The 21182-nt window shown below is 41.5% G+C and overlaps 1 non-coding gene across 1 annotated transcript; it reads right to left on the reverse strand.

Moving 5' to 3' along the window:
- Positions 1-16792: 16792 nt before the first annotated feature.
- LOC138166763 (U6 spliceosomal RNA) lies at positions 16793-16897 on the reverse strand. The gene has a single exon (XR_011169724.1). It is a non-coding gene; the product is annotated as a U6 spliceosomal RNA (small nuclear RNA).
- Positions 16898-21182: the final 4285 nt, after the last annotated feature.

The raw sequence follows: 21182 nt of genomic DNA on the forward strand, positions 1-21182 counted from the left end.
AAGTTCCTTATTTCTTTTCCCTGTTTACCTTCTCATGCTTCTCTTGCTTCTTGTATCTGAATTTCAAATTTTCTATTCAACTCTGGTTTTTTCAGCAAGAATGCTTGAAAGTCCTGTATTCCACTGAATGACCATATTTTCCCCTGAAACATGATACTTAGTTTTGCTGGGTAGGTGATTCTTGGTTTTAATCCCAGCTCCCTTGACCTCCGGAATATCACATTCCAGGCCCTTCTATCCTTCAGTGTAGAAGCTGCCAGATCCTGGGTTATCCTGATTGTGTTTCCACAATATTCAAATTGTTTCTTCCTGGCTGCTTGTAATATTCTCTCCTTAATCTGGGAATTCTGGAACCTGGCTATAATATTCCTAGGAGTTTTCTTTTTGGGATCTTTTTCAGGAGGTGATCGGTGGATTCTTTCAACCTCTATTTTGCCCTCTTGTTCTAAAACATCAGGGCAGTTTTCTTTGAGAACTTCCTGGAGGATGCTTTCCAGGCTCTTACTTTGGTCATGGCTCTCAGGCAGTCCAATAATTTTTAAATGATCTCTCCTGGATCTATTTTCCAGGTCAGTGGTTTTTCCCATGAGATATTTCACATTGCCTTCTATTCTTTCATTTGTTTGGATCTGTTTAACAGCATCTTGATTTCTCATAAAGTCATTAGCTTCCATTTGCTCCAATCTAATTCTGAAGGAATGATTCTCCTCAGTGAGCTTTTGAGATTCTTTTTCCATCTGGCAAATTCGGCTTTTTAGGCATTCTTCTCCTCATTGCCTTTTTGAGCCTCCTTTGCCATTTGAATCAGTCTGTTTTTTAAGGTATTATTTTCTTCAGTCAGGCTGTTGACTCTCATTTCATAATTTTCTTGCATTGTTCTCATTTCTCTTCCCAATTTTTCCTCCACTTCTCTTATCTGCTTCTTAAGGTCCTCTATGGCCTGTAACCAGCTTGTATTTTCCTTTGAAGCTTTTGGTGCAGGAGTTCTGACTTCACTGATTTCCTCCTGTTCCATGCCTTGCTCCTTCTTATCCCCAAAATAGGAGTGTAATGTTGGAATCTTCTGTCTGCTTTGTTTCCTTTGCCTGCTCATTTTGCCGCTCAATGATTTGACTTTTGGGCTTTTTGCCACAATAGGACTCTGACACCAGACAGGGGAGTTTTTGCCGGAGGTATTAGATGGGTACCCTCTCTGAGGTCTCCACACGCTCTGGCAAGCTGGACACATACCCCAGGACCTCCACCCTAGACTGCAATCCAGATCCAAGCAGGTTAAAGCAAGAGCAATTACCCCTCAGACTGGTGCTTGGTCCCCCTACACTCTGCAGGCCAGGAGCTGAAGCCGCCACGTGGCACTGGCAGGCTGTGCTGGCATCTCAGAGGTTTCTCGCCCCAGGGGTAAAAGCCACGCACTCCCACTTACTGGGTCCCAAAGTCCAGACTGCACTGGCCTCTCACCTTGTCCTTCGCATCTATGTATTGATAAATCTGGAAATGGCCACAGCTGCTGCTGATCTGGAGTCCCTCTGGCTGGCAGCTGGTCAGGCCCACCCTGGGGCTAAAGCCTCGGCGTGGTGCTGGGCTCGGCTCCCAGAGCATTGCGCTGGCCGATTCCTGCCGGCCTGCCAGGCTGTTCTCAGCGGGAGGTTAGCTTCTCTGTGTCATTTTGTGGTTTCTGCAGCTCCAAAGTTTGTTTAGAGTCCCCTTTTTACATGGATTGGGGAGGGTGGAAGCCGGAGCCGCGGGAGGGTCGTGCTTCTACTCCGCCATCTTGGCTCCCGGAAGGTACTAGAATTAAGGGGAATGGGGAATGATTTCTTGTAGAAGGTGGGGTTTTAGGTGGGGCTTGAAGAAAGCTGGGGAAGCCAGGAGGCAGAGATGAGAAGGGGGAGCATTCTAGGCATGGGGAGGGAGGAGGGGCAGCCAGTGCAAAGGCCCAGAGTCTGGAGTTTGGTTGTCTTGTGTGAGACACAGCTGGTAGGCCTGTGTCATTGGAAGCCAACTCACCCCTTTCTGGTCCAGTGATACTCCCAAGACTCCTGCTGGGGTCTGCCGATAACAGACTGAAATAAAGAGAGGACTGCAGTCTGTGTCCTGGAGGTAAGTTCCTCTCTTTTCGGACCTCTTCTTAGGCAGCAGAGCTCTTCAAGCCTTCGGGGCTTTGGGGATGGTGAAAGTTTCCTCTATAAATGAAAGGGCAGATTCCCTTTCACTTTTTAGTATCTATTTTTGACCTTCCACTTTGCTGAGTGGCAACCAGGCAGACTGTTACATGTGCATATAATCACTTTCTCTGGATTCCAGAACTGAGCAGAAATTACTTGTTTAGGCTTTGTCTGTGGGCTGTGAACTCACTTAAAAATTCAGTTACTGACATTTAAATTTCCATGATACCAAACATATGGATCAGGGTTTCTAGCCTATTGGGTTCATGGACCTAGGAGTATACAGGTTTAACAACCAGCCCCTGCCCCAAATGTACCCACAACACACTTTAAAGTTTAATCTGCAAAAATAACATTTTCTCCTTCACTTTCTCAAGTGTAGACATCCAACAAAATAATCAATTGAGCCCCAACTTGTAGAATTTGCTCATTTCATTTCCAAGGGGGTAAATGCTTACAGCTAGGTGGGATGGTGGATAGAGACTGGCCCTGTAATTAAGAGGACCTGAGTTCAAATGTGGCTTCAGACACTTACTAGCTATGTGGCCCTGGCCAAATCACTTAATCCTTGCCTCAGTTTCCTCATCTGTAAAATGAGCCAAGAAAGAAATGATAAACTACTCCAGTATCTTTGCCAAGAAAACCCCAAATGCGGTCTTGGAGAATTGGATATGCTTGAAACTATTCAACATCAATACCACCAATAAATGCTTTTGTTGAAAATTTTAATAATAGACTCTTTCAAGACAGTCCAAACCCAGCACAGACCCATTAGTGTGAAGCTTATTAGAATAAAGTTTTTAAATGCATAAAGTAAAATACATGTGATTATCCAAGAAACCAAAGGCACCTAGGTGGCACAGTGGATAAAGTGGTCAGCCTAGAATCAGGAAGATTCCTCCTCCTGAGTTCAAATCCTGCCTCAGATACTTGCCAACTGTGGTGACCCTGGGCAAGTCACTTAACCCTGTTTGCCTCAGTTTCCTCATCTGTAAAATGAGCTGGAGAAAGAAATGGCAGAACACTCCAGTATTTTTGCCATGAAAACCCCAAATGGAGTCACAGAGAGCTCGAAACAACTGAACAAAAACAAAGCAAAGAAACCAAAGATTAGTGAAAATAAAGATGTCTATTTTTCCCTACCCAAGTTAATGGAACCCCTACAAAGGGTCTAGGGACTCTAGGTTAAGAAACCATGTTCTAGATTAGCTGCTTCCTAACCAAACTGGTGGGACTTGTATTGTTAGTTAGAGAGACAATGTGCGTATGTGGCAATAACAGCAAAACAGTGATAATACATAACTGGCATTCATATAGCACTTTTAGGTTTGTAAAGAGTTTTATATTTACTGTCTGATTTGAGCCTCACCCCACCTCCTTGAGGCAATTATTTTTGGCCAATTAGTTGTGTCCGACGCTTTATGACCATTACCAGCATCATTATCCCCATTTAACAGAAAAGGAAACTGAGGGTCTGGGATGTTAAATGAGTTGCTCACAGTTAATAAATGTTAGAGACAAGATCTGCACCTGGCATTCTTCTGTGTCTCAGTCTATCAGCACAGCCACGAAGCCTTGCTGCCTCATCTGGATTTAGAGCAATGTGGGTAGAAACTTGGTGCTTCTGGCACTAGCTTAGATGAGTCTCGGCTTCCATCCGTAAACTCTCTGTTGTAGCTTCTGTAGGTACACTCTGAAGAAGCTAGTGGAGGCTCAGTGCATGCCCCCGGGCTTCATTGTCTCCTCTGTCCTATGTTTATCCACCCCACACCTCCACTAATTCAGAATCAGAAACCCCAGGTCCTGAGAGAGACACACATATGGTGATAACTGACCCAGAAGTAGAACATGGCACTTTGCAGATAAGAAAGGGATTTTTTGAAGGCGAGCTGTGTCATAAAGCATATAATCCATTCATGCTCTAGGCAAGTGACCCAAAACCCAGTGTGGGGATGTGTCCAGGACACCTGTCTTTGAAAAACAGGAAGTGAAAGCACAAGGCTGCCCAGCCTAAATCTCTTCCCTAATCTACAACACAAGGCCTGGCGAAGTGAAGGATGCTCCATCCATAAGTCATGAGCTGGGTGGGGCTTGGGCTAAACAACCCCTGAAGTGCCTTCCAATTCTGGAATTCTGCTGTTCTGTGATCTGATGATGTATTTCCAGCCTCGTTTCTCATTACACCCTTTTCACATCAGCTACGGGTGAGTCAAGCTGCCATTCTCTGAACTCTCTTTTCAAAGCCTGTGCTTTCACTCACATGGTTGCCTTTACCTGGAGTGGTCTTCCCAACCCCATCCATTGGCACAATGCATTTAGGTTAGCAGGGGGAGGGGTACGCTTGCAGCAGGTTAGGGAGAGCTGATACATTTTCAGTGTGAATTTTTACACCTCAAAAATCAGAACTGCCTAACAAGTCTTGATTTAATGTTGTGTTGATTGTCTTGACTTAAGGAAGAAATGGAGAAAAAGTAAATTGATGACAGGTTAAACTTTAAAGTGTGTCCAGAGTGTGTTCCTTCTAACGCTGTTGGTAGTTAAGTATTTACCATCACACCCCTGTTGAAGCTAAATCATGGAAGGCCTTGAGTGACACACTAAGGAATTTGGAACTCATTATTAAGTTTATTATTAGATAATTTTTGCAATTCATATATATTGTGTTTTTCATTTTATAATGAATTATATGTATGTGTGTATATGTATATATGCTTGTGAAACATCTTTTGATTTGTAAAAAGGAGGAGATTGAATCAGAGGGTCTCAAAGGTCTTTTTCTAGCTCACTATCTATGAATCTATAATCATCAGAGAGGATAGAATCAAAGACAATAGATTTGGGATAATAATAATAGCAATAATAAAGATGATGAAAATAGCATTTATCTAACACTTTGAGTATTCCAAAGTGTTTTACAAATATTATCTCATTTTATCCTCACAGCACCCTGGGAAGCAGGTCCTATTATTATTCCCATTTTTACACGTGAGGAAACTGAGACACCAAGAGCTTAAATGACATAGCTAGTCTGAAGCCAGAGTTGAACTCAGGACATCCTGACTCCAAGTCTGACGTGCTATCCACTGTGCCCACGAGCTGCCTGTTCACTGGCCTGTGGGGTTTGCCACGTCTCTAATCCCATAATTTTACAGATGGGAAAACGCAGCACATCCGTGCAAGCCGAGAGTGGACTCTGGCTTTAGAGGGAGATGGTCATTACTCTCTTCCCGAGCTTTGTTGGATGATGCCACCATACCTTGGCCCATTCCTTTGGTCTCCTCCCCATGTCTCTGCTCCAGTGTTTTCGCCTCCTTCCCTTTCTAATACTCCTATAAGTGCTGCCTTCCTCTTTAGGACACAGATTGCTTTGTTTGTTTTCATTTGCATCCCCAATTCTTAGCACCCAGAAAGTACTTAATGAGTGCTCCATCATCCAGCTATCATCTCTGCCTCTCTATCATCCAACATCTATTGATCATCTATCTCTTTCATTTATCTATCATCTGTCATCTATCAATCTTTCTATTATCTATCTCTCTATCATCCTTATCACCATCTATCTGTCTATCCATCCATCCATCTATCCATCATCCTTATCTCTATCTATCTATCTGTCTGTCTGTCTATTCACTTATCTATCTATCCACTTATCTATCTATATCTATCTATCTGTCTATCTATCTCCCTAGTGCTTAACATGTCAAACAGTTCTGCCTGGGACATAACATGTGTTTAATAAATGTCTCTCTCTCTCTGTCTCTCTCTCTCTCTCTCTCTCTCTCTCTCTCTCTCTCTCTTTCTCTCTCTTTTCTCTCCCTCTCTCTCTCCCCTCTCCATCCACTATGCCAGTGATGTAAAATCCAAATAGAAATGGGGGCCATTAAACCACACATAAAGGCCTCAGTGGGCCACATGATGACTTAGAAAAGCATATATGAATATTATCTGTTTTGTTGTATTTTTATTTCATTTGTTAAGTATTTCCCAGTTCCATTTTCATCTCCTTTGGGCCACACTCAGCATTATTGTGGGCCACATGCCACTCACAGCAGTATTATACCATGTTGCTTCTCTCGTTTAATATTTATTTTATTATACATTTCCAAATCTGAAAGACAGAACTTGTGCCAATGCCCAATGCTGTATGCATGATTCAGGGGTGGAAGGAGATGAAGAAAAAGTTCCAAACCTCTCACTGTAATGGGGGCATATTTGAAAAATGGAATCTAATCCATTTTGCTCCAGAGTGGGACAGGTAGAAGACTCCTGTTTCCTGTTCATTCAGTTGGAAACAATGAGGAGAAAAAAAATGGAGTCCACCCTTCTCTTTCTGGCCTTCGACGCGAACCCTCGATAAGATCCAGAAAAACAATCAGCGCCTTCCCCACAGACGTTTGCCCTCTTCAGCTGAGAAAACAGCATGTGCCAAAGGAGTGACTCTGGCCACCTCTAATTGTGAGCCTGGCGGCCTGGTTCATTGTGGCCAAGCAGCAAATCACCAAATGACTGAGATAAGGAACATAATCACATTCTCCCATGAGCACTCCATGCTCTGCTCTTCTCTATGGAAAGGATATCCCTGCAGGAAGGAGCAAGGTGGGGCCGGCTGGGGATTCTGGGCCTGCATTGTACAAACCTTTGTAAGGACACAGGAAGAGGATACGGAAGCTGTGACAGGAAAACAGAGAAAAGTTCAAACATAAACAGCATCCAAAAGCATTTACCAACAGTGGAGTCCATTTCCTTTTTCTGCCCAGTCCCCTTTCATGGCTCTTGGGGCTGGTCGATTTTAATCTAAGACTCTGTTCACCTCTGTAATTCCCACTGTGTGGGCTCACATTTCTTCACTGATTTGGAAATTCAGAGGATATATTTTCGAGGGCATTTCAGACAAAAACAGCCTCTTTCTAGAGACCTGATCCTGGCTCCCCAGGGAAAGGTCTGGTCTGTCTTTTCCATTTGTCACTCTTAGGGGAGGCATATGTTTCCCTTGGGTCCATGGAGGACAGGGTGGATCTCATTGACCCAGCATTTATCAAAAGCAAAAATTACTCCAATATACTATTTGGGAAGTAGGCTAAGGATTTTGTTTCACCTCTTCAGCTTCAGCTGGACATGTACTGCCAGAAGCTGATGAGGGAATGGTTTGGAATGAGAGCCCTTGCTAGAGGATGCTGTTGGCTGATGGGGTTCATAGCTCTAGAGCTACAAGAGACCTCATTAGCCTTAGAGCTGAATGGGGGCTCCAAGATCGTCTAGTTCAATGTCATTTGACAAAAGAGCAGACTGAGGCACTGAGTCCAAGCAGTAGGTGACTGATAAATGCTTTTTTATTGTTCAGTCATGGATCAGTGCCTTCTTGAGAGGCAGCCTGTGTAATGAATAGAACCTGGATCCTCCAGGCCTCCAGGCCACATGTGGCCCTCCTGATCCTCCAGTGCAGCCTCGTTCAGTCAGAGGACCACACTTGAGGATCTAGAAGGCCACATGTGACCTCGAGGCTGCAGGTTCTCCACCCCTGATCTAGTCCAACCCCTGTATTTTATAGATGAGGAAACTGAGGCCCAAAGAGATGGAGTGACTTGGAGCTGGATGGGAGCTCAGATATCATCAATCTAATTCATTAACAGAGGAGAAAAATGAGGCACAGAGAGGCTAAATCCCCTGCCCTTGTCACATAGGTAGTAAACATCAGAGGCGGGATTTGAACTCAGGTTCTCTGTGTGATATGAGAGATGGAACAAGTGCTGGTTTATGCAACTGGACGACCTGGGTTTAGCTCCCAGCCACTCATGACCTGGGTAGATTTGGGCAGATCACTCCATCACAAGCAGGTTGGGTTAGATGATCTCTAATGTTCTCATCAGCTCTAAAATTCTATGATTTCTAAGGTCCTTTCCAGCTCTCAAATTCTGCCACTTTGTGAGCCAAGCTGAGGTCAGTAATGACTCTCAGTAGGAAATGGTCACAACTAAGTGTTTAGAGAAAGAGAATTCTGCTAGTTGCTGCCACTTTGGGGAATTAGAGGCCCCACAAAAATAATCAAGCCCCAAACTTGTTCATAGCCGACCCAAATATAGATTCTGAATGGAGTCTTGTGGGTTTTTAGGTCGTGGCTTCTTTCTGCATTTTTCCCCTCTTCTGATACAAGCTACTTATATTATTTCCAGCAACTAGAACAGTGCCTGATACATAGTAGGTGATTAATAAATGCTTATTGATTGACTGTTCAGTCATGGATCAGTGCCTTCTTGAGAGGCAGGATGGTGTAATGAATAGAACTTGGCATTAGGAAGACCTGAGTTCAGATCCCAACTCAGATACTTACTAGCTGTGTGACCCTGACCAGGCCTCTTAGCCCCCTGTGCCCCACTTTCCTTTCCTGTAAAATGAAGCTAGCCTAGACGTCTGGCTCTTGATAGATGGTATAGTGTAGGGAACTCTGGAATTTGAGTCAGTTTGAATCTTCAGGAACTGATTAACTGTGTGACCCTGGGCAAGTCCCTTATTTAGCTAGCTTCCATGCAACTCTACCTTACTGCCTTCTGCTCAGGGATTAAGAAATAAGTCAAAGTTGCCTTTACTACCATGAAAGGTGCTTGTGATTTTGACTAGGTAGAAGAAGCTCCCTTCCCTGGAAACCACTCCCCAGTCCCCCATATCTATCCATTGATCAATAAGCATTTATTAAGGCCTGCTGTGTTCCATTGTCCTGAGGATACAAAGACAAAGAATGAAACAACCCCTACTTGAAAGGAGCTTACCTATCAATCCTATTTTACCTAGGTACCTGTCCTACTCTCCTCTGTTTTACAATTGTGTACTCAGCAAACCCCATTTCTTTTTTAACAAATTACTCTTCATGTTAGATTTATGCCTCCCTTCTACAAGAAGTTACCTCATATATATTTTCTGTTTAATTATGTATATGTGTGCATATAATCTTGTTTCTCTTTAAAAAATAATGTCAATTCCATGAGGACAGTAAAGAAGTATTTATTAGGAGAGCCAAAATAGGGGGGCAGCAGAAAAAAGTACAACTGAATTCCCCAGCTCCTCCAAACAGATCTAGAAGACATACCAGCCTGGATCTTGCCTGGGACATCCAAGAAAATGTCATGATGAGTCATTTTTCCAGTCCAGGTCAACATAGAGAGGAAGAGAGAAAGATCTATGAACATGAGTGATGAAGTCTAGCCAGGAATGGCTGTTCTGAGCATTCCAGAGCAAGGAGAAGCTGTGTACCAGGACAAGAAGATGTCCCAAATCTAACACCAGAGGATCTAAATATGTGCAGGCTATAGGAATAAGTGTGAATTGGCAGCTCTGTTGCTCCCTGCACAGTTCTGGGTCACAGATCTAGGGCTGAATGAAGGGAAAAGTTGAACCTGAACCTAGGGGTGGCATTCCCAGGGAGAGCAGTGGACACAGGCTCTCTGCTGTATACTGAGCAAGGCAGTGGTTCCAAAGAAGCAGAATCTGTGTGACTTTGAACTTGGGAGAAAAGCATAGTGGGGAAGTGTCTCAGTTCTAGCCTCCCATCCAGTCTGAAGCTTAAAGTGGAATAATTAGGGGAAGAATCCCAGACCAAAAGGGATCCTACAGTTCTATCATTCTGAACCAGCAGAGCTTCCCAGTTGCCTCATAGATAGTACCTGAGTCCAACAACAGTCTACTGGAAATCCAGCCAGGAAAAACACACAGGAGTGTTGCTCAGATTCATATACAGGTGAAGAACTTGTGGAACTCAGACCCACAGGGCAGAAATTAGACTTTGTCCTTTCATTTTTTTTTTGTTTTGGTTTGAAGGGAGGGGGGATTGAAGGGGGGGAGAGCAGGACAATTTGGGTTAAGTGACTTGCCCAAGGTCACATGGCTAGTAGGTGTTAAGTGTCTGAGGCAGGATTTGAACTCAGGTCCTCCTGTCTCCAGGGTCAGTGCTCTATTCACTGTGCCACCTAGCCACTCCTGTCCTTTCATTTTAGAAACATGAAATCATTCAGTCTGCAACTCAAGAAGTCCCCAAGATCTTAGGATAACAGAACACTCAATATTCCCAAGAAAGTAGCAGTAGGACAAGCCCAGATATCTATTCCCTTGAGAAGTATACAGACCTCAGCCTTAATATAAAATCTGAAATCAGGAAATAAGCTGGAAGAATGCTTAAAAAAAAAAAAAGAAATCTGTGATTAAAAAGCTATTATAATGACAGGGACACTCAAGACATAAACCCAGAAGAAAAGAATGACTCCAAAACAACTACAAGCAAAGCTTCAAAGCAAAACACAGCTTGGGTACAAATTCACAAGTTTAACTAAAATTCCTGGAAGAGTTTAAAAAGTGCTAAAAATGTTTTTCATAAATGAAATGAGAATACTAGAGGAAAACAACTATAAAAGAAATGAAAGTTTAGGAGAAAAAATTAGAAAGGCAGTTAACAACTTTCCATAAGAGGTACAAAATCTTAACCAAGCAATAAACTCCTGAAAATTAGAATGGACCAAATAGAAAATGACTCTATGAGACAACTGAATATGCTAAAACAAAGTCAAAAGACTAGAAAAAATAGAAGAAAATATAAGGTATCTCATTGCAAAAATAACTTACTAACCCACAAAATAGATGGAGGAGAGTTTTTTTTAGTAATTTATTTTATTTTTATTTTAATATTATTTTTTTTTAAATTTGAGGTCTGGGGCAACTAGGTGGTGCAGTGAATAGAGCACCGGCCCTGGAGTCAAGAGGACCTGAGTTCAAATCCCACCCCAGACACTTCACACACACACACACACACACACACGCCATGTGACCTTGGACAAGTCATTTAACCCCAATTGCCCTGCCTTACCTCCAAAAAGAACCCCCCCCAAAAATTGAGGTCCAATTTCTCTCCCCCCCTCCAGCCCCCCCCCCCCCCCCTCAGAAAGCAAATAATATGATATAAATTATACATGTGAAATCAAGCAAAACCTATTTTCATAATTAGCATGGTAAAAAAAAAAAAAAAGCTAAGTGAAAGAAGTATCTTTTAATCAGCACTCAGTGTTCATCAGTTCTCTCTCTGACGGTGAATAACATTTTTTCATCATGTGTCGTTTGGAATTTTCTTGCATCACTGTATTGGGCAGGGTTAGCTAAGTCTTTCCTGGTAGATCACTGTTACAATATTGCTGTTCCTATGTACAGTGTTCTCCTGGTTCTGTTCACTTCACTTTGCATCAGTTCAATTAAGTCTTTCCAGGTTTTTTTTTTTAAACAACCTACTACCTGCTATTTCTTATAATGCAGTAGTGTTCAATCACAATCACATACCACAACTTGTTCAGCCATTCCCCAATTGATGGGCATCCCCTCAATTTCCAATTCTTTGTCACCACAAAAAGAGCTGCTATAAATATTTTTGTATGTGTGTAGCAGCAAGCACCCCAGTGTCCCCAGGATTGCTGCCACCACAGGTTCTTAGATCTGCTTTGTTAAGGGAAAGCAACTCAAAATGGGTTAACAAGCTTACTTTAATCAGTCAAACGTATCGTTTACCTATCAGTACCCCGAAATTCAGAGTATACAGACAGAATTATCAAGACAGAGAAACAGATCAAATAGACAGATTTCCAAACTGTCCAACCATTACATCCATACCAAATCAACATCTGGGTTTTTCAAAGCCGAGGGGGGGCTCTGTAGCAGCAACAGCTTCGCAGAGTCTTGTCTGATTAAATCACAGAACGCTTCTCAAAGTGAGCCCCCAAAACAAAGCTACACATCAGGGCTTATATAGCCTTCTCCTGGCTCAGAGAATGTAACAACCTTATTGACCCACTGGCCAATCCAAAAGTATCTACTTGAAAAACAAGCCTCCTACCCCAGGCTCCAGGTACACTTTAGCCTAGGGGCAGGGAAGATCTTTAAATTTACATTTCCATTACAATGTGTAAGTCTTTTTTTTTTCCTTTTTCTCTGATCTCTTTGGGATACAGGAGTAATAGTGCTGGGTCAAAGGGTATGTACATTTTTATAGACTTTTGGGCATAATTTCAAATTGATTGAGGAGAGAATTTAAGATTTATGTGACCTTGGGAACGCCATGTTCAACAAAAAAGCCTAGACATCATATTTTAAGAAATCATAAAAAAAAAAAAACACAACCCACTTGAAAACAGAAAACAAAGTAAAAACAGAGAGAATCCTCTGGTCACCTTCTGAAAGAAACCCCCAAATGAAAACTCCAAGAAACATCTTAGACATAATCCAGAGTTTCTAACTAAAAGTACTGCAGTCAGAAAAAAAATTCAACTAGCGAAGAGCCATATCAGGCTCACACATGATTTAGCAACTACCCCCTGTAAAAGAGCAGTGTTTGGGATACAGTATTCTAGAAGACAAAGGATATAGACTTACAGGCAAGAATAACCTGCCCAGAAAAACTGAGTATAGTGCTACTGTGGATGAGGTTGGGCATGGAATGTACCATTAATGAAATAGAGAAAACTTATAAGCATTTATGATGAAAAGACCAAAGCTGTGGGAAAATCCAACACAAAAATGTAAGAAGTTAAACATTAGTGAACAATCATAAAGGTCTAAACAAGGATAAATTGCTTACATTTGAATACGGGGAGATGATACATATCCCTTCAGAACCCTGCCATCATTAGGGGTCCTAGAGGAAATCAAATTAGAAGGAGAGCCTGGGAGCGATTTGTTGGGTTTGAATAATCTTACAGTAGAATGAAAGGAAGGGAAAAGGAATATGTTGGGGTTAAGGGTGGGGGAATATCTCAATAAGGTTTGCAAGTAGAAGTCTGTACAAACAAGGTGGAAGTGGTAGAGGGGGTAGGTGACAGCCACCCTCATCTGAACTGTTGTTGTTGGTCCTTTGTTCTATAAATGAATCAGTGACATCACAGGTGAACTGGTCAGAGGAGGAAAGAATACACACACTGATGGGTATAGAAATACATTTTACTGAACAGGCAAACAGGAGAAGAAGTGGAAAATAAAAAGATAGTACAAAGAGAAAGTATAGATTAAAGGAATGGTTAATATTAAACAAAGTAGATTCTAACTAAGGAAATACAGAAATATTTGTAACATCTCTTTATGGTAACAAAGAATTGGAAACTGTGACAGTGCTCATCAGTTGAAGGATGGCTATACAAGTTATGGTGCATACATGTGATAGAACACTATTATGCTGTAAGAAATGGTGAATGGAGGCGGAGTAGAAGCAGGATCCTCCCCACTGCTCCGGCTTCCACCTTCCCCAATCAATGTAAAAAGAGGACTCTGAACAAACATTGGAGCTGCAGAACCCACAAAATGACACAGAGAAGCTAACCTCCATCTGAGGACAGCCTGGCAGGCCTGCAGGAATCAACCAGGGCAGTGCTCTGGGAGCTGAGCCCAGACCCGCATGTGCTGGAGGTTTTAGCCCCAGGGTGGGTCTGATCAGCCCCGGCTGGAGGGACTCCAGATCAGCAGTAGCTGTGGCCGTTTACAGAATTATCAACACATAGATGTGAAGAACAAAGTGAGAGGTCAGTGCAGTCTGTACTTTGGGACCCAGTAAGTGGAAGTGCATCGACTTTTGCCCCTGGGGCGAGGAGCCGCTGAGACACCGGCACAGTCAGCCAGCTCCCTGTGGCAGCTTCAGCTCCTGGCTTGCAGAGTGTAGGGGGGCCAAGCGACCAGTCTGAGGGGTAATCGCTCTTGCTTTAACCTGCTTGGATCTGGATTGCAGTCTAGGGCAGAGGTCCTGGGGCGTGTGTCCAGCTTGCCAGAGCAGTGTGGAGGCCTCAGAGAGGGCACCCATCTAATACCTCGGGCAGCTGAGAAAACCCCAGCATTTGGGATGAAAGCTCCCCTGTCTAGTGGCAGAGACCTACTGTGGCAAAAAGCCCAGGGGTCAAGTGACTGAGGGGTGACATGACCAGGCAAAGGAAACAAAGCAGACAGAAGATTACAACATTAGACTGCTATTTGGGGGACAAAAAGGATGAAAGTATGGAATAGGAGGAAGACAGTGAAGTCAGAACTCCTGCACCAAAAGCTTCAAAGGAAAATACGAGCTAGTTACAGGCCATAGAGGACCTTAAGAAGCAGATGAGAGAAGTGGAGGAAAAATTGGGAAGAGAAATGAGAATGATGCCAAAAAATTACGAAATGAGAGTCAACAGCCTGACTGAGGAAAATACCACCTTAAAAAATAGACTTACTCAAATGGCAAAAGAGGCTCAAAAAGGCAATGAGGAGAAGAATGCCTTAAAAAGCCGAATTTGCCAGATGGAAAAAGAATTTCAAAAGCTCACTGAGGAGAATCATTCCTTCAGAATTAGATTGGAGCAAATGGAAGCTACTGACTTCATGAGAAATCAAGATGCTGTTAAACAGATCCAAACAAATGAAAGAATAGAAGGCAATGTGAAATATCTCATGGGAAAAACCACTGACCTGGAAAATAGATCCAGGAGAGATAATTTAAAAATTATTGGACTACCATGATCAAAGTAAGAACCTAGAAATCATCCTCCAGGAAGTTCCCAAACAAAACAGCCCTGATGTTTTAGAACCAGAGGGCAAAATAGAGGTTGAAAGAATCCACTGATCACCTCCTGAAAAAGATCCCAAAAAGAAAACTCCTAGGAATATTATAGCCAGATTCCAGAACTCTGAGATTAAGGAGAGAATATTATAAGCAGCCAGGAAGAAACAATTTGAATATTGTGGAAACACAATCAGGATAACCCAGGATCTGGCAGCATCTACACTGAGGGATCGAAGGGCTTGGAATATGATATTCCGGAGGTCCAAGGAGCTGGAATTAAAACCAAGAATCACCTACCCAGCAAAACTGAGTATCATGTTTCAGGAGAAAAATATGGTGATTCAGTGGAATAGAGGAGTTTCAAGCATTCTTGCTGAAAAAAAACAGAGTTGAATAGAAAATTTGACATTCAGATACAAGAAGCAAGAGAAGCATGAGAAGGTAAACAGGGAAAAGAAATCATAAGGAACTTATCAAAGTTGAACTATTAACATTCCAATGGAAAAACAATAATTGTAACTGATGAAACTTTGGCAGTATGAAAATAGTTGAAGGGAATAGAAATATATATGAGGGTTTATGGGCATATGAATACATATGTGAACATGTGTATATATGTTTACAGGTATACATAGATAGAGGGCACAGGACCAATTTAATAGGAAGGGATGATACTTAAAAGGTGAAATTAAGAGGTGAGAGAAGAATATAATGAGAGGATATGGGGAGAGACAGAATGGGGTAAACTATCTTATATAGAAGAGACAAGGGAAAATGGTTACAATGGAGGGGAAGAATAGGAAGGAAAAAGGGAATGGGTCAACCTTATTCTCATTGAATTTGGCTTGGGGAGGGAATGAAATACACACTAAATAGGGTATCTCACCCTACAGGAGAGTAGGGGTGGGTGACAAGGGAGGAAGGGAATGAATCTTTAATTCAAAGTTTTGAAATCAAATGTTTAAATATGTATATGTATGTATATATGTATATATTATTATTAATGCCATTTTACATGTAATTGGGAAATAAGATATACAGGCACTGGGGCATAGAGATCCACCATGCCCTACTGGAAAATTTGAAAGGGGTATGGGAGAAAATATGGGAGAGAGCATATTGGAGGAGGGGATATCTTGTGGGACTGCTATTTTGGGGCAGTGGGTAGGGGAAAAATGGGGAGAAAATTTGCAACTCAAAATCTGGCGGAAATGAATGATGTAAATCAGAAGTTAATAAAGCATTTGAAAAATGGGAAAAAGAAAAGAAATGGTGAGGGGGGATGATTTCTAAGAATCCTGGAAAGACTGGTTATGAGTCTTGTATGGGAGTGAGGCAAGCAGAGCCAGGAGAACAATGTATGCAATGAAAACAATATTGTAAAGACAAATCACTTTGAAAGACTTAGAAATTCTTATGGCTGCAATGACCAACCAGCATTCCACCATGATGAAATATACCATTTACCTCCTAATAGAGAGATGAAGTACTATTCAAAGTAAGGATTGAGTCATATTTTTTTGGACATAGCCAATACAAGAAATTTTTTTTTGCTCAATTATATATGTCTGTAATAGAAGTTTTGTTTTCTTTCTTTTCCATTTATGGTAGGATAGAGGTGAAGGTGGGAGGGCAAGAAGGAAATTTTGTGCAAGTTTTTAAACTTTTAATAAAAAAACTCCCAAGCATTTATTAAATGTTTACTATATTCCAGTCACTGCACTATCTAATGGAAATACAAAGAAAGTTAGAAACAAGTTCTTGCCTGAAATGAGATCACAGTTTAATGGTGGAGGAAACACACAATTAACATATATATGAAATATATTATTGTTCTTTGTCCTTTGTTTTCAAAGAGGACCAGAGAGTAAATGAGAGGTAATCTCAGAGGGAAGGTAGTGGAGCGGAAAGAGAGAGACTGGAAAGGACTCCTGCAGAAGCTGGGATTTAATCTGAGTTTTGAAGGAAGCCAGGAAAGCTGGTCTCACCTGTAACCTAGGTATAGGTAAAAAGACTCAAAAGCATATGGAATGCTTCTGAGTGGTTCACAAGTTTTTGGCCGTTTTCATTTTTCTTTCTTTTTAAAAATATTAATTGCTTCACAAATTTGTGTCATCCTTGGGCAGGAGCCATGCTAATCTTTTCCATATTATTCCAACTTTAGTGTATATACTAACAAAGGGAGAACTTTCTTTCATTTTTCAATTCTGAACTATATTTCCAACATAGTTTTCACTATTGTCCCTTTGTACTTAACTTGGCATTGAAGTCACTTAATATTAAGATAGACGTGGATTTAGTCTTGATGGATTTAGCCAATTCTTCCCAAAATTTCTCTACTTCTGTCTTTCCCTTTGCCTTACAACTCACATCCTTCTTTGTCCTCCTTATTTGGCCTTCCAATCCTTTCCCCCCTTAGTTCTTTTCCAGGTCATTACCCCTGAACTGACTATACTCTCTTCTCTTCTCGATCTTGACTCCTTGGTGAACCCTACACTACCCTCTTCTCTTGAGTCCCTTACCCTCTTAGACTGTTGCATATTGTGCCTTGCCAAGTCTCAACTTTGGATCATCCATTGCATTTTGGATCATCCATTGCCTTTACTCCTATTCATATACTTTGTGATGGAGCTGCAAAAACCTCAAAACCATGTTGATTGAGTCTTCTATATATTTATACTGCATAAATTCAATTGGCAATCACTTTGGTAAGGAAATCCTTCCAGACCTCCCTAATTGATTCATTCCCCCCATCACCAAAAATGTTTGTTCCATGTGTTTTCATCCTTCCTTGAACTTCCTATGGCTCAACCTTCTCCCCATCCTCTCAGCTGAAAACCTTGCCTTATATGTCACTGAAAAAAATTGATGCCATTCCTCCAGAACTCTCTCTTCATCTCAGATGTCTTCCCCCATCATCTCCTCCTTCACCTCTATGTCACATGAAGGGGTGATCCTTCTCCTTGCCATCCTATCCTGTCTTCTTCAGCAGATTGCCCCCTCCATCATCCCTAGTCTCTCACTCATCTTCAGTTTCTCCTTATCTACTGACTGCTTCTCTGCCGCCTACACTGTCCTCCAGCCTTTAAAATTGCTCACTTGATCCAGTCATTGCCGCTGGCTTTCATCCCATTTCTCTCCTCCCCTTTGTGGCTGTTCTTCTTGAGAAAGTTGTCTACAGTTGATGGAGTCATTTCCTTTCCTCTTATTCTTTTCTAAACTCCCTACAATCTGGCATCTGAGCTTTTTATTCAATTGAAATTGCTCTCTCCAAAGTTACCAGTGATCTCTTAATTATCAGATCTAATGGCCTTTTCTCATTCTTCATCTTTCCATCCATCACTCTTTTCTCCTGATACCCTCTCTTTTCTAAGTTTTCATGACACTTTTCTCTCCTGGTTCTCTCCCAAAACTCTGTCCTGATCCCTCTTCTTCTCCCTCTGTACTCTCTTGGTTAATGATCTCACCAGCTCTTTGGGGGGGATTCAGTTATACTCTCTATGCAGATGATCCTCACCTCTGTTTATCCAGCCTTAGCCTGTCTCCTGACCCCCAGTCTCTAAATCTTCAACTGTTCATTAGACATCTTAAGCTGAATTTCCTGTAGACATTTTAAATTCAACATGTCCAAAACTGAAATCATTATCTTTCCCTACAAGCCCTCTTCTTACCGGGAAGGGATGTAATTTTTTTGACTGAGGATTATTCCAGTGTCATCCTAGAAATGTTGCCATGTTCCCTTTTCACCTGTCTCAGCTCCTGACTCAGTGTACTTTTCCACCTTGCCAGTTTCCTTCTCTCCTGACCCTTTTCAGATCTCTTTTACATGTGGTCTTCCCTCCTTAGCATGTAAGATTCTTGGGGACAGGGATTGCCCTTCTTTTTGCATTTATGGGAATTCCCAGTGTCTGGCACATTGTTGTTGTTCAGTCATTTCAATTGTGTCCTACTTTCCATGACCCCAATTTGAATTGTTTTTTTTTTTTTTTTGCAGAAATACTAGTATGGTTTGCCATCTCCTTCTTTGGTTCATTTGACAGATGAGGAAACTGAGGTAGATGGGTTTAAGTTACTTGTCCAGGGTCACAGAGCTAGGAAGTGTCTGAGGTCAAATTTGAACTCAGGACAATGAGTCTTCCTGACTCCAGACCCAGTGCTCTATCCACTAAGTCACCTACTTGCCCTCTGGCACATAGTGGGTACTTCTTTGTCTATTCCGGGTACCTTTGCAACATCCTGTTCTCTCCTCTGATTATACCACCACTACTCCAGTGTTGGCTGTCTTCACCACCCACCTGGATGACTACAGTAGCCTGCTGGTGGATCTGCCTGCCTCAAATCTCTTCCCCACTCTAATACAATGTTCTCTCAGTTGCCAAAGTTTTTCCTAAAGTGCAGCTCTGACCACGTCATTCCCCTATTCAATAAATTTCATTGGCTCCCTATTACCTCCAGAACAAAAAAAAAACCCTCTGTTTGGCTTTTAAAGTCCATCATAGCCTGCCCCCTTCCTACCTTTCTAATCTTACTTTACTGTCTCTCGCTCATTCTACCACACAGTAACATTGGTCTACTTGTTCTTTTCAAACGACTCTCCATCCGACATTGGCTGTCCCCCATATCTGGAATTCTCTTCCTCCTCGATTTAGCATTCTTGTTTCCTTGGCTTCCTTCCAGACTCCTCTGCCTTTTCCAGTGCCCCTACCCACCCACCTATCACTCCTCCATTCCTCCTGGGATGACTTCCGCTTGTACCCTGAATGTCCTGTACGCACCTAGTTATTTACAAGTTGCTTTACTACTTAAAATGGGAGCTCCTTGAGGATAGATAGGGAGGGACCTTGTTTTTGCCACTCTTTGTATCCCAGGGCTTAGCACATAATCAGTGCTTAAGAGTCTTGGAGAGATGTTAATGCATGAATTGCAAATGTTTTTGTGAAGTGAGGAGAACCAGGGAAACAATTTACACAATAAGAGCAGCAAGGTAAAGAAAAATTGCTTTGAAAGACATAAGAATGCTCATCAATGCAGTTGCTATCCACACCTCCAGAAGATCAATGATAAGGCATGCCCACCTCCTGAGAGAGGGGTGATAGACTCAAGGTACAGCATGAGATACGCTTGTTTGGGCATGGCCAATGGAGGGATTTTGTTTGCTTGACTATGCATATATTTTGCAAGGTTTTCTTTTTTTTCTTCTCTTTCCTTATCTTTTCTTTTTTTTTTTTTTAAAGCAATTGGGGTTAAGTAACTTGCTCAAGGTTACAGGGCCAGGTGTTTCTGGGTGGGTGCTAAGTGTCTGAGCCCGGATTTGATCCTAGGTCGTCCTGACTCTGGGGCCCATGCTCTTGCTCACTGTGCTACCTTGGCCACCCCATCCTTATCTTTTCAAGGAGGAGGAAGGTAGGAGAAAAAGGAAGGTCAGGACAGAGTTCAAAAACTGAGGAGAGAATATAAGGAAGGTTTTAATCAACACATACAAGCAGGACAGCTTTGCCAGTTACCTAATGAATTTCTTAGTTTGTATTGCATTAGTTATATCATATCAGATGAGTTTATTATTAATACAATAACCTCTTATCCTATAATGTATGTGGAACCAATCTTTTATTTGGTGTTTGTTAAGGATAAAAAAAAAATTATATTGACCATAGTGGTCTTTTGTTTTAGAATATAAGCTTCTTGAGGGCAGGGATTGTTTTTTTTTCTTTGTTTTCTCAGGCTTAGTATAGTACATGGCACAATATAAACACTTAATAAATTGAATTTATTTGAAATGAACTAATAAAATACAGTAGCCTTCTTCAGAAACAATGTAGAGTGGTAGAAAAGGATCCATAAGGTGCTGAGAAGTACCCAGTCAAACCATGGGCAACTAGGAATTTAACTCTTAGCATTCATCATGTGTGACCAACAAGTTAACCTACTACTGAAAGAAGTGAACCCTTATCTCTATTGACATTCTTTCTTTTAGTGAAATATAAAAGCAAAAGAAAGTTATGGCTAAATGGAAAGGTAGTTCAAAGTTTAGTCCAAGAAAGGGAAAGAAAGGAATTGGCAGAGTTGTTTTCATTATGCATCCAAGAGATTGAGAGTTGATTTGTGATTTTATTGATAAAAGGAAATCTCAAGAAAGGAAGCTTCGTCTACCAATGCAGGTCAGCTTCTGCTCTACAAAAAACTCTTCCAAAAAAATTTATTCATTTTGAACTTAAATACAAAATGACAAAAAATAAAATAAAATAAATTCTATGTACACAGCACAACATAGAAAGATAATTCTGTATAAAACCATAAATTTCCATTTCATAGTGTTTACTTTTTTTGAAAATTGTAATAAATACTACACATCATTTTCAAACCTACCCTGCTTTTCTGTGTTTTCCAATATATACTCTTAAAGTACTGCCTAGAACACTGAAATTTCAGTGGCTTATTATCAGGATCACACTGCCAGTATGCATCAGAACTTA

The sequence above is a fragment of the Petaurus breviceps genome, unplaced genomic scaffold (assembly GCF_028583685.1).
Source record: "Petaurus breviceps papuanus isolate PSGF00001 unplaced genomic scaffold, PetGlider_PUasm1.0 225, whole genome shotgun sequence".
In the NCBI taxonomy this organism is placed as follows: domain Eukaryota; kingdom Metazoa; phylum Chordata; class Mammalia; order Diprotodontia; family Petauridae; genus Petaurus; species Petaurus breviceps.